This window comes from Cupressus sempervirens, chromosome 10, assembly GCF_028749045.1.
Source record: "Cupressus sempervirens isolate cs-2001-9-10 chromosome 10, ASM2874904v1, whole genome shotgun sequence".
Lineage (NCBI taxonomy): Eukaryota > Viridiplantae > Streptophyta > Pinopsida > Cupressales > Cupressaceae > Cupressus > Cupressus sempervirens.
Window position 1 is genome coordinate 782,547,935 of NC_143127.1, and position 10,316 is coordinate 782,558,250.

At 32.0% G+C, this 10,316-nt stretch overlaps 1 pseudogene; it reads right to left on the reverse strand.

The window, feature by feature from the left end:
- Nucleotides 1-6,840: 6,840 nt before the first annotated feature.
- On the reverse strand, nt 6,841-7,458 carry LOC149536216 (uncharacterized; annotated as a pseudogene).
- Between the last annotated feature and the right edge of the window lie 2,858 nt (nt 7,459-10,316).

Here is a 10,316-nt window from a genome sequence, read left to right on the forward strand (position 1 = left end):
AATGGCCACCCATTATTTGAAATTCAAAAAATGGGCACCCATTTTGAAAAAGTAAAATCGATATTTAAAATGTATTAAATATTCCCCCAAAAAAATATTAAACTTTTTATAAATGGGCACCCATTTTTTGAAAATTATAATTGGGCACCCATCTTTTCAATTTCTAATTGGGTGCCCGAGCCTAATATGGGTGCCCATTTTTTTTAAAAATGTGCCCATTTCTAAAATATCATAATCTCAATCCATGAACTTTTACAGAATTGAAATCCAACTTCTTTCATTGACCCAAATACTTATGCTAGATAAAGTCACTAGGGGGTTAGAGTCTAGAGAGGTGTAGTGCCTGCCCCTAAGTCGCATTTCTGTTATCATTGCCAAACTCTTTTAGGCCAATTTATGTTTGATGATTAGTATTATTATTTTAGAGATTATCAGATGTTGTTTTACACTCAGTTTATTATATGATGAGATTACCTAGTACTCTATATATTTCATGCATGTATGATGATTATTCAATGTTTTCAGTTATCGATGATGATTAGTTAGATGGTTTATTATCACACGTGCTTTCTTATGGATACTTACCCTATACTGCATGTGTATGGTGTGCATGTTTGTTTTATTTATGTATGGTGTTTCTGATGTGGTTAAGGAAGGGAGTCGTAGTCAGCTGCTAGTCGGGATCTACACGATGCACCACTTCTTGCCATTGTCTGTTTAGCTTAGAATATTGTGTTTGTACATGCGTGGATTTTATGCAGGTTGCAGGTACCGGATATCGACTTCTCTGAATTGCCAGGATGAGCGTACCCTATCGCATTGTCTCAATGGTAAGAGAGGGGAGATAAACTCTCAAGTCCAATTCCTAAACCCTTTAGCCAATTGTCCTAATTGATAATTAGGACAAGTATCTGAGTTAAGTACCCTCCGAATGCATCAAAAGATGTAATTTCATGATTATAACCCTTTTTGTTTGATTTGGTACGTGTTTTTCTATGATGGGTTTTCGTATGTTGCTTTATGAGTCCTTGATGTGTTTTCTATTAATTAAGTCTAATTAAAAAGATTAATTAATGATTTAATTTAATGGAGAATTAATATGATGTCTTTAATATTTAACTAATTGAGAAATTAATTAATTAAAAGAATTAAATTTGGAAATTAAAGTTCAAAGATAAATTTAGAATAGGATAATAATTATTTAATTTAATAATAATATATTTAGAGTTCATTTTTAAATAAATGCTAAATATTATTGTTAATTAAATTAATTAAATATGTTATCAATTAAGTTTCTAAAATTAATTTAAAAAGTTGAAAGATATAAAATTATTAAGAATTCTAGATCGCATGATCTAAGCATGAGTTTAAATATGAGAAATAAATTAAAAGATTAAATAATAGAAATTAATAATGTTATTTTAATTTCATGAAGTGCACGTGAGATTAAAGTAATAAATTAATCAAAAATAGAAGTCAAGTAGAATATTAAGCAAAGTTATTTAATAAATCAACTTAATGTGCATGAAAGATGAATGCCAAATAAAAGAAAAGATAATAAAGGTTAATTTGGAGTTAACTCAGTTGTGCAAAGAGTCTTCTCGGGTGAACGCACAATTAGTGCCCCAATTTGAGGAGAAAATTGCTTATCACAACTTTGGGGGTTCATTCTTAAGGGGGACGAATTGGGACACATTTTTGGACGGGAAATTTTGGGAGACTGCTTTTGGAAGTGAATTTCAGAAGGCTGATACCAAGAAAGTTTTCCAGAAGAAGGTTATTGAGAGGAGCGAATTCTCTTACAATTTTTGGAGATTGCATAATAGCATCAGGATCAAGTAGGGTCTTGTGTTTTTGTTTATCGATTAAATACGCAATTATCTTTCTTGTCTTCTTCGTGTCTGGGGTTTGTAAATCTGAATTCTTTGTGATGAATGTTTAAACATTACAATATTGGAATTTGTCAGATGTTTGTCAATAAACTTCTGTATACATAAGATTTAAATTGGAAAGGGTTGAATCTAATACCGAAATTCTAAATTAGAAGTTCAGATTGACTATATTTCTATACCAATTTAATGAAAGAGGCAATTCTTTAATATATTTATATATTATATATTAAGGAGGAATTGAGTTAGTTTATTTATAAATTTATATATATATATATATATATATATATATATATAAACGAAATTAAATTTCATTTAAAATATATATATATATTTATAGAAAACGATTTAAAAACAAATCGCTGTTTTTTTTTTAAAAAATAAAAATAAAAAAATAATATTCATAAAATATATATATATATATATATATATATATATATATATAAATTAATGTTTTAAGTGGGGGGGAGGGAATCACCTGTACCCACCCCCACTGCTGACGGCCGATAGTACCTGTGTCGCAGGTACTGTGACGGCAGGTACAGAGTACCTGCCGTCACAGGCCCTGCAACCGCAGGCCTGCTGTAGAGCTGACGGGCTTTAAACGTAGGTATTAAAGTTTTGTTTATTTCATTTTTTTTATATATATAATTTTATTATTTATAAAAAAAAAAAATTTATTATTATTTAAAATTTTTAATTAATAAATTTTTAATATATTTTAATTAATAAATATTTTAATCTTTAGTAATATTTAATTATTAAATAATAATACATTTAGCATAGTTTGTGAATATTAATTTATTAATAATTTTTGTTAAATATTAATAAATTAACAATTAATGAATAGATTAAGATAAGTAGTAGAACAAGCAATTATTGATTAATTTAATTAAAATTAGTTTAATTAAGTTAATTAATAATGAATATTAATTGACTAAATTATAGATTTGGATTATTGATCTAATGAAAGTTATTATAGAAATGGGTTAATCGTAAAGGGTAGTTGTGAAAACCTAGTTACTTGAATTCGACATTAAACTGAAACATAAACCTTACCTTAACTCAATTATATACTTTCAAATCCAATCTCTGAGACTTTGATGTTTTCTATGTGTTCTCTGTATTTTGGGGTTGTTCTAGTATTGACCAGTTTAGGTTGTTACCAGAGGCTGGGGTTGTGAATGTGATGTCATGATGATTTGGTCTCGATCTTTCTTAACCCGACCATGGTAATGTGATGAAGTGCTCTATGACATGATTGTATTTACTGTTTGTTATTACTTTCCAATTTCCTTGTGTGAAGCTGAGAGGTATGTATTTAAGATACCTGACTTAACCATTTTCGAGTCTTGATCAGTTATATTTGATAGCCATTTTTGAGTCTCGATCTGTTATACTTGGATTGCTTTTTGGTCGCTTGAGAGGACTGAAGTGGTAGTTATGTTCTTGATGATGTCATGTTTTGACTTGACCATTTTGGAGTCTTCGATCAGTATTGAAATTTACTATTGGGACACTTTCTAGTTGCTCATTGGAGAACCATTAGAGTTTTTGATTTATCATTGATGCCTTCAGTTGCTGATAGAGAACTGTCATGATCATATGGTTATTATTTGGTGCTTATCTATTGCTCATGAAGAACTGATGTAGTTTTGTGGCTTATCTTTTATGATGTCTTTTCAGTTGCTTGTATAGGACTGAGGTGGTTTTATTATGATTCTTTGATTTATGATTTCATGAGCCTAGGGTAGGTTATCTATGTGTAGAGTCGGGAAGTGGCTTGAAATGGGGATTGGAGCCCTAAGAGGCTGCCTGGAGTAACCCATTGCAAGTTTTTTTAATAAGTGAAAACATTTACACTAAATAAGGGAAAATGAACCTAATAAGATAATTGTATGTTCTCTCCCATGCCTTGAGTGCTAGTATAGACTAGGATGGGGTAGAGAGAATGCTTGGTTACAACCTTGCATTCCATAGTATGTCTCGTCAGTACGAGAGGATACTAGTGGCCGTAGGGATCAGTAGGGACCCGAGATTCCTAAGGGATTGCTTGGGTAACTTCTACGTGACTTTTGCGATGACACTTTCCCGCTTGCATATTAGGTTTCCTATGTGTCTTGTGGTACCTCTAGGATTTAGATGTCGATCTTTTTAGGAACCCTTGAGTTAGCATACTTATAGGATTTCCTGGACTTAGAGAGTATTTATGATTATAGGTTTTGTTATCCTATTTGGGACTTGAGACTATCTCCTCAGCGCGGTGGGAGTGGACCATTTAGGTTCCATGCGGTCGGGTGGTAGTGCTTTTACTCTTACCATTGAGATCCGTTCCATGGTCACCGTGGCTGGAGTTTTCGTGGTTGGCATTTACCTTCCTTCTGTACTTGGATGTTTTATCATTATGGATGTATTGATGTATCATGTATGGTGGATGATTTCATTTATTTTACTGCACTTTGTATCATGGATTTGAGAATGATGTATCTTTATCTTTACATATGTATATTCTTTTAAGCCTTTCATACCCTGTGACTTGTACAGTGGATGATTGAGCATTCCAAATTAATTTTCCAAGAGGCATTCCAAACAAATGTATTATATGGGCATGGGTCTTCTGATTATTCTTTCATATGTATGTGATAGTTGTTAGACTTAGAATTAATTAAATTTAAACGTGACTCAACGTCTTGGGATCTTTAAGAAATGTAACTTACAATGTATGTTTGTCGATGATTACATGTTATTGCTTCCGCTACTATGTGTTTGATGTGTATGTTATACTTTCTTGCTTTAAAAAAAAAAAAAATGTTTAGCAAACTTAGTGAAACTTTAGGTTAATTCTTTTGGATCCCTTGGCGGGGCATTACAAGAGGCTACTAGGGTAACCTTAGAGTTGACTCATTTGATGACACTTGCCCACTTACATGGTAGATTTACTACGTATCTTTGTTGCCTCTAGGTTTAGATTTTATTTGTGTCTTGGTACATTTGAGATAGATTGCTATGAGGTTTTCCTTGACCTAGATGTTGCTTATGAATTTTGGATTGATATCCATGTGGGACTTGAGCTTATCTCCTCAACATAGTAGGAGTGGGCCATTTAGGTTCCACGAGGTTGGGTTGTAGTTTTTTTTATACCATTGAGATCTGAAAACTAAATCTCATTGCTAGATGTACTTGTGTAGTTGTTCCTTTCATTCTGAACTTGTGTTCCTATTGGATGGTTATATTTTGTTCTACTGTACTTGATTATCAGACACCTTATGAGATGACATATTTATTCATGATGTATATTCTTCAAGCTTTTCATACCCTATGACTTGTATAGTGGATAATTATGGATTCTGGTTATGTCATGTGGCATCTTATGTAATTGTATATTATTTCATTAGATTCGTACTTTTGATTATTCTATGATGTGGATATGTTATGTATTAGATTTAGTATTAATAAAACTTTTATATATGTGATTCAACATCATGAAACCCTTACAAGATGTAATCTTTTTATGGATTGTTTGTATGTATGTGAGTAATTGCCTTTGCTATGTTGTCTGTAGTTGTTTTAATCTTTCAAAAACAATTATGTGGCAAACTTAGTGACACTTTAGGTTAATTTATTTTGGGTTCCCTGGTGGGGCATTGTAGAATTTTTTTTATGTGGTATCAAAGCTAAGGCTTCTTGGAAAAAGAGAAAGTTTCATTGTTTGCAGGAATTGAAGATTGAAGCTTTTAAGGATGGAACTTTCAACATTTGTCTTTCTCATATTATTTACTATGTTGAATGAAAGTCACCAATTATCCTTTGGCCGACAAGAAGAGGCTTGCATTGAAATGTCTTGGCATTATAGGTTGGACCTGATTTTACATTAGAGATATGTCAAGATCATGCTCTCTTTCCATGGATCTTTCCTTTCTTCTCTCTAGTGATGAACTGCTTTTGTGGATCTATCATTCATCTTGGTGTGAATGCTTTCTTTGCTTCCAAAGTTGACCAAATTTATAGATGATTGGCCCATGCATTTTCCATCAACAATTTATTATTACATGGTTGAGCAGTGTCATTAGGGTTACTCGTACAAAATCATGTGTCAGTTGCATCCTTGAATGATAGATGTTTTTGCCTATGTTTTTTATCTCTACTTTGTTTAAGGGAGCTATGTAGATTGTTGTCAACTATATTTTTAATTTGATTGATATATGGTTTGCCTTTGTTTTCTATATGTTCATTGTTTGAGTAGTGTCATTAGGGGCACTCATGCAGATTGAACCTAATCTTCCTGTTAGTCTCTGAAGAGTCTTTTCATTCATCACCTTTGTAGTTATGATTCTATAGATGTCCACAATTTTTTTTCATGTCATGGAAGATTTTATCTCTATAAATTTTGAGGGTAGGTTATTCTCGCTAGGTTTTCCCTCTTTTCCCCTTTCTTCATTAGCTTCTATTCTCCTTAGTTAAAATTAAGGGGGAGTACTAGTGTTAGTTAATTCTAATCTATCACTCTATTTTGATCAGTAATTTACGGATGACTTCAGTTTATTATTGGGCACATAGAAATTTCACCATAGTTACTGTTTCAATGGTGGTTTCAACTTTTGTTATTTGTCCATTGATATTTTTATATAAATCATACACATTGAATTCAATTTTATCATAGAATAAGAAATAGATTTTTATTCTTCATTCCAAAGTAATTAAATAGATTCTCATCGACACAAAGCAAATATAATATGAAAACATATATGCATACCTCTGCAAAATAATGGTATTATTATTGGAATAATAATAGCAGAATGTTTCTAATTTTGGTAGTAAAACTAATCTTAGTAATGCATTTGTGGCATTGACTGTCCGTGTTAAACCTAGGTTACTGTGTTCAATTCTCCATTAGATAGAGTCTGCGTATTTACTAACCTTTAAATGATGACGCATAATCAGTAACACTCTTTTATGCGAAATCCAAAAGAGATATAAACTGGTGATCTTGTTCCTCTTCTTTAGAGAATTGTTCATGAAAGAGGAGAGAAGACCCAATTGGCACTCCATCTGCCATGTTCATTAGCAAGGCTAGCCAATCCAGCCATGAATCCACAGCCTCATTTTTGTCGTCATTCCCTGCAAGATCACTCGATTAAGCTTCATTACTAGAGTTTCGTAGTGGATAATCTGTCTTTTCAAATTATTATCATCATCAGCACTGTTGTGGGTAGAGCACGGATGGCGCATTTGTTCTTCTTTAGGTGGTTGGGAGCAGGAATGTGCTACTTGGTAGGCAGAAGCCTGAATATCTGTTAGAGGAAGTTACAGGGTGAGGAAGAGAGTGAACCGATTCAGGAAAATTTAAAGTGGAAGACTGTCCTCTTTAGGCGAATGTAGCTGCATCATGTGCAATGGCAGCTATCTCTGGTGTGGGAAATGAGCCCAACCATATCGTCTTCTTCTTCATTGGCTCTCTTATTTTAGACACCCGCTGTCCCCACTCACTGTACCCACTTTCTCTTTCTAACACTATATAGATAGGATGTTTGGTTCTCCTCCTAATTGTGGTTCTACCTTCATTTTCCATCATTAATAATAGGAACGAATTAACTAGCACAAGATCTTAGTAAACCAGAGCAGTATTTCAAATTAAATTACTCGCAGTAACTTTGCATCAGCTTCCTTGCTAAGTTTTATGAATGCACATAATTGAATAGGGCAACTACTTTCGCTACACATGAGATAATTTAATGGGTTGTTTTGCAAACATCTCAGACCACTCTATCTAAATAGGTGAGGCTTTAAGAATAAATATCTCAAACCGAAGGCTATTTAATATTGCGCTAAAAAAATTCCATCTAAAAAGTGAGAAAATATATTGATATATAAAAATGAGATGTCAGGGAACAATAATTATCCCTACGATGAGGGAAATTCTCAAATAACTAAATAAGAAAGAACCACCCAAACCAGTATTACATACTGATAATTTGATGAAGCCACATTACAAGGACTTATAAAAGAACAATTGCACGGGGATATTATTTCATGATGAAACTTGGGAATGAGTAAAATGGTAAACAAGACCACTATTTTTGGGCATATAATATTCTAACTAAATAAAGCTGGATAAGGGCTAAACTCAACAATAGAAAATAACTTAAGTTCAACATACTAATAGTCATAGGATTACAAGAAGTGAAATCTTACAAAACCAATATCGACCAAAATAAAACTAAGTTAAAACTACAATCAAAGTAAACAATAGAAAAAATAAGACTACTAAAAACTAGCAACAATAAACTAATAGGGAAACCAACAACCAACATACGACGAAAAAAAACTACACAAACACACTAGCACCAAGAACTAGCACCACAACTAACACTAGTAGAGGATAGCTACTTTCTCAGCTCCTTGAACTTCTCCAAGATGAAAGGTTTTTTAGAAGGACGAGATAAAGATGTATCCCCTATCCTATACTCTTTCTTAGTGACAATTTGAAAACCTTCCTCTCTACCACATATTTCCTCCCTCTTGTTTCTCTTAAGATTCCTCACATACAACTCCCCTTGAATTTGTCAGTGTCCTTATCCACTGTAGCCTATTCCACTTTTTGTTGGGAAGCAAGGTCCTAGATTTGGACCCCAACTAATCCTTGTAATCCTTCATTTTGGTTAGGGTAAGGAGAATCTAATTCTCCTCCTCCTCCTCCTAAGGTGCAAGGGCATGAATTTCCAACATTTTCTCCTCAATTAGTTTCTAATTTTGTAGTCTTTTCTGAAAATATTTACCCACTTCTAATCCAATACTGTGTCCTTCTTTCAGCCTCTACTAGAGACTCCAAATTTTTTATTGAATTCTTCTATCAATTTGCAATTGATGGAGTTGCCACTTGGTAATAGCTTTAAGTGTGTTATGAAAAATGCACAATTCATTTGATTTAAGGGGCATAGCTTCAAGGTTAATGCCTCCATTAGCAATTATATGTAGTAGCTTAGGAAAATTAGAACGAGATGAATCTTATTGTTATTTACACTAAAATTCACACAATCATAGTATATTGATGAAACACTTGGGGAGAAACTATTGCATTGTAGCATAAGAGAGATGAATACAAACCCTTGTAATTAATGATAATGATATTAAAGAAATATGGAAAGCATCTATAAAGGAAAATTTTGAAAAATAACTTATTTTATTAGTGAAACTTAATAATGAATTAAAAGGTAAACACTAGCACTATTCTTTTTTCAAATATTATTATTAGTACTCAAATGTAGAATCATGCATATAGTGATGAACACTAGGGAATTATTGTATCATACAAACTAACAACTAAAATTAAACTTATATTATGTTAGAATGGATCAATATTCAAGATTTTTGGTACAATCATGTGTTGGTTGGCTACTTAAACCAATACTAGACAAAAAAACTAGATAGAAAACAACTTTTTCCTATTTTAATTTCTCCATTCTATTTGGATGCTCCATTTTTATTAGAGGGTCCCTCAATAATATGGGCTACTTTTTGAGTTGTACACTTTCCTATGAAAATAATCAAATTGAATAAACTCACTCATATTTGTGGACAACTCTTTGTGTATTTTCAAATTAGAGTTACTACTAAAAGTGTCAATATAAACAATTTATCTAAATACTATACAATTGTGATCATACCATGAAGGAATGAAGAATTAAAGGGTAAATAGAAAATAAAAAGAGAAAATAAAAAGGATAGACATACTTAAGGCCTAGACACATTACTATTCATAAATGCATTGCCCTTAGGTGCTTTGTTGACAAAAAGGGGCACATTCAAGGTGTAGAAACTTATTGCTACTTTGTTAACATCATGAAATATTTTTATAGAGTACCTAGATATAAGATATAAAAAATAAAGTCATAAGTATGCATCCATAATATTTGTATAGAACACAATCATAAGTGAGAGCTAAAATTAGAACTGGCGATGGTCTTTTTGAGTTCTTTCACTATAGAAGAATTCAAGTCAAAAGGGTATACTCCTATCTCCTGTGATTTTTATCATACACATTTATAATTTCAAACATGGTTAAATGAGGTAGAAAGGGATGGTACTCAATTTGTAGGATATGTGGTGTAGCTAAATTTTATGATCTAATGATCATAACTTGATTTTGAAAAAAACTCATGGATTGAAAAAATATTTGGAGGCCTTAGATAAATTTATTTCACGAGGTTTTAATACAAATTACCAAGACCAAAATTAAGAAAATTTCCTTTCATTTTTAAGGCAACCGACCTGAAATAGCAAAACAATATCAATATCTTCGAATTGACCTACATTAGAAACTTAGTTGGAAGACTTGTTTATCAAACAAAATAAAATGATGTTTTAAGGCCTTATCTTTTATTCAAAATAGTTATAATAGAAAAGTTGGACATTCTCACTAAATAACTA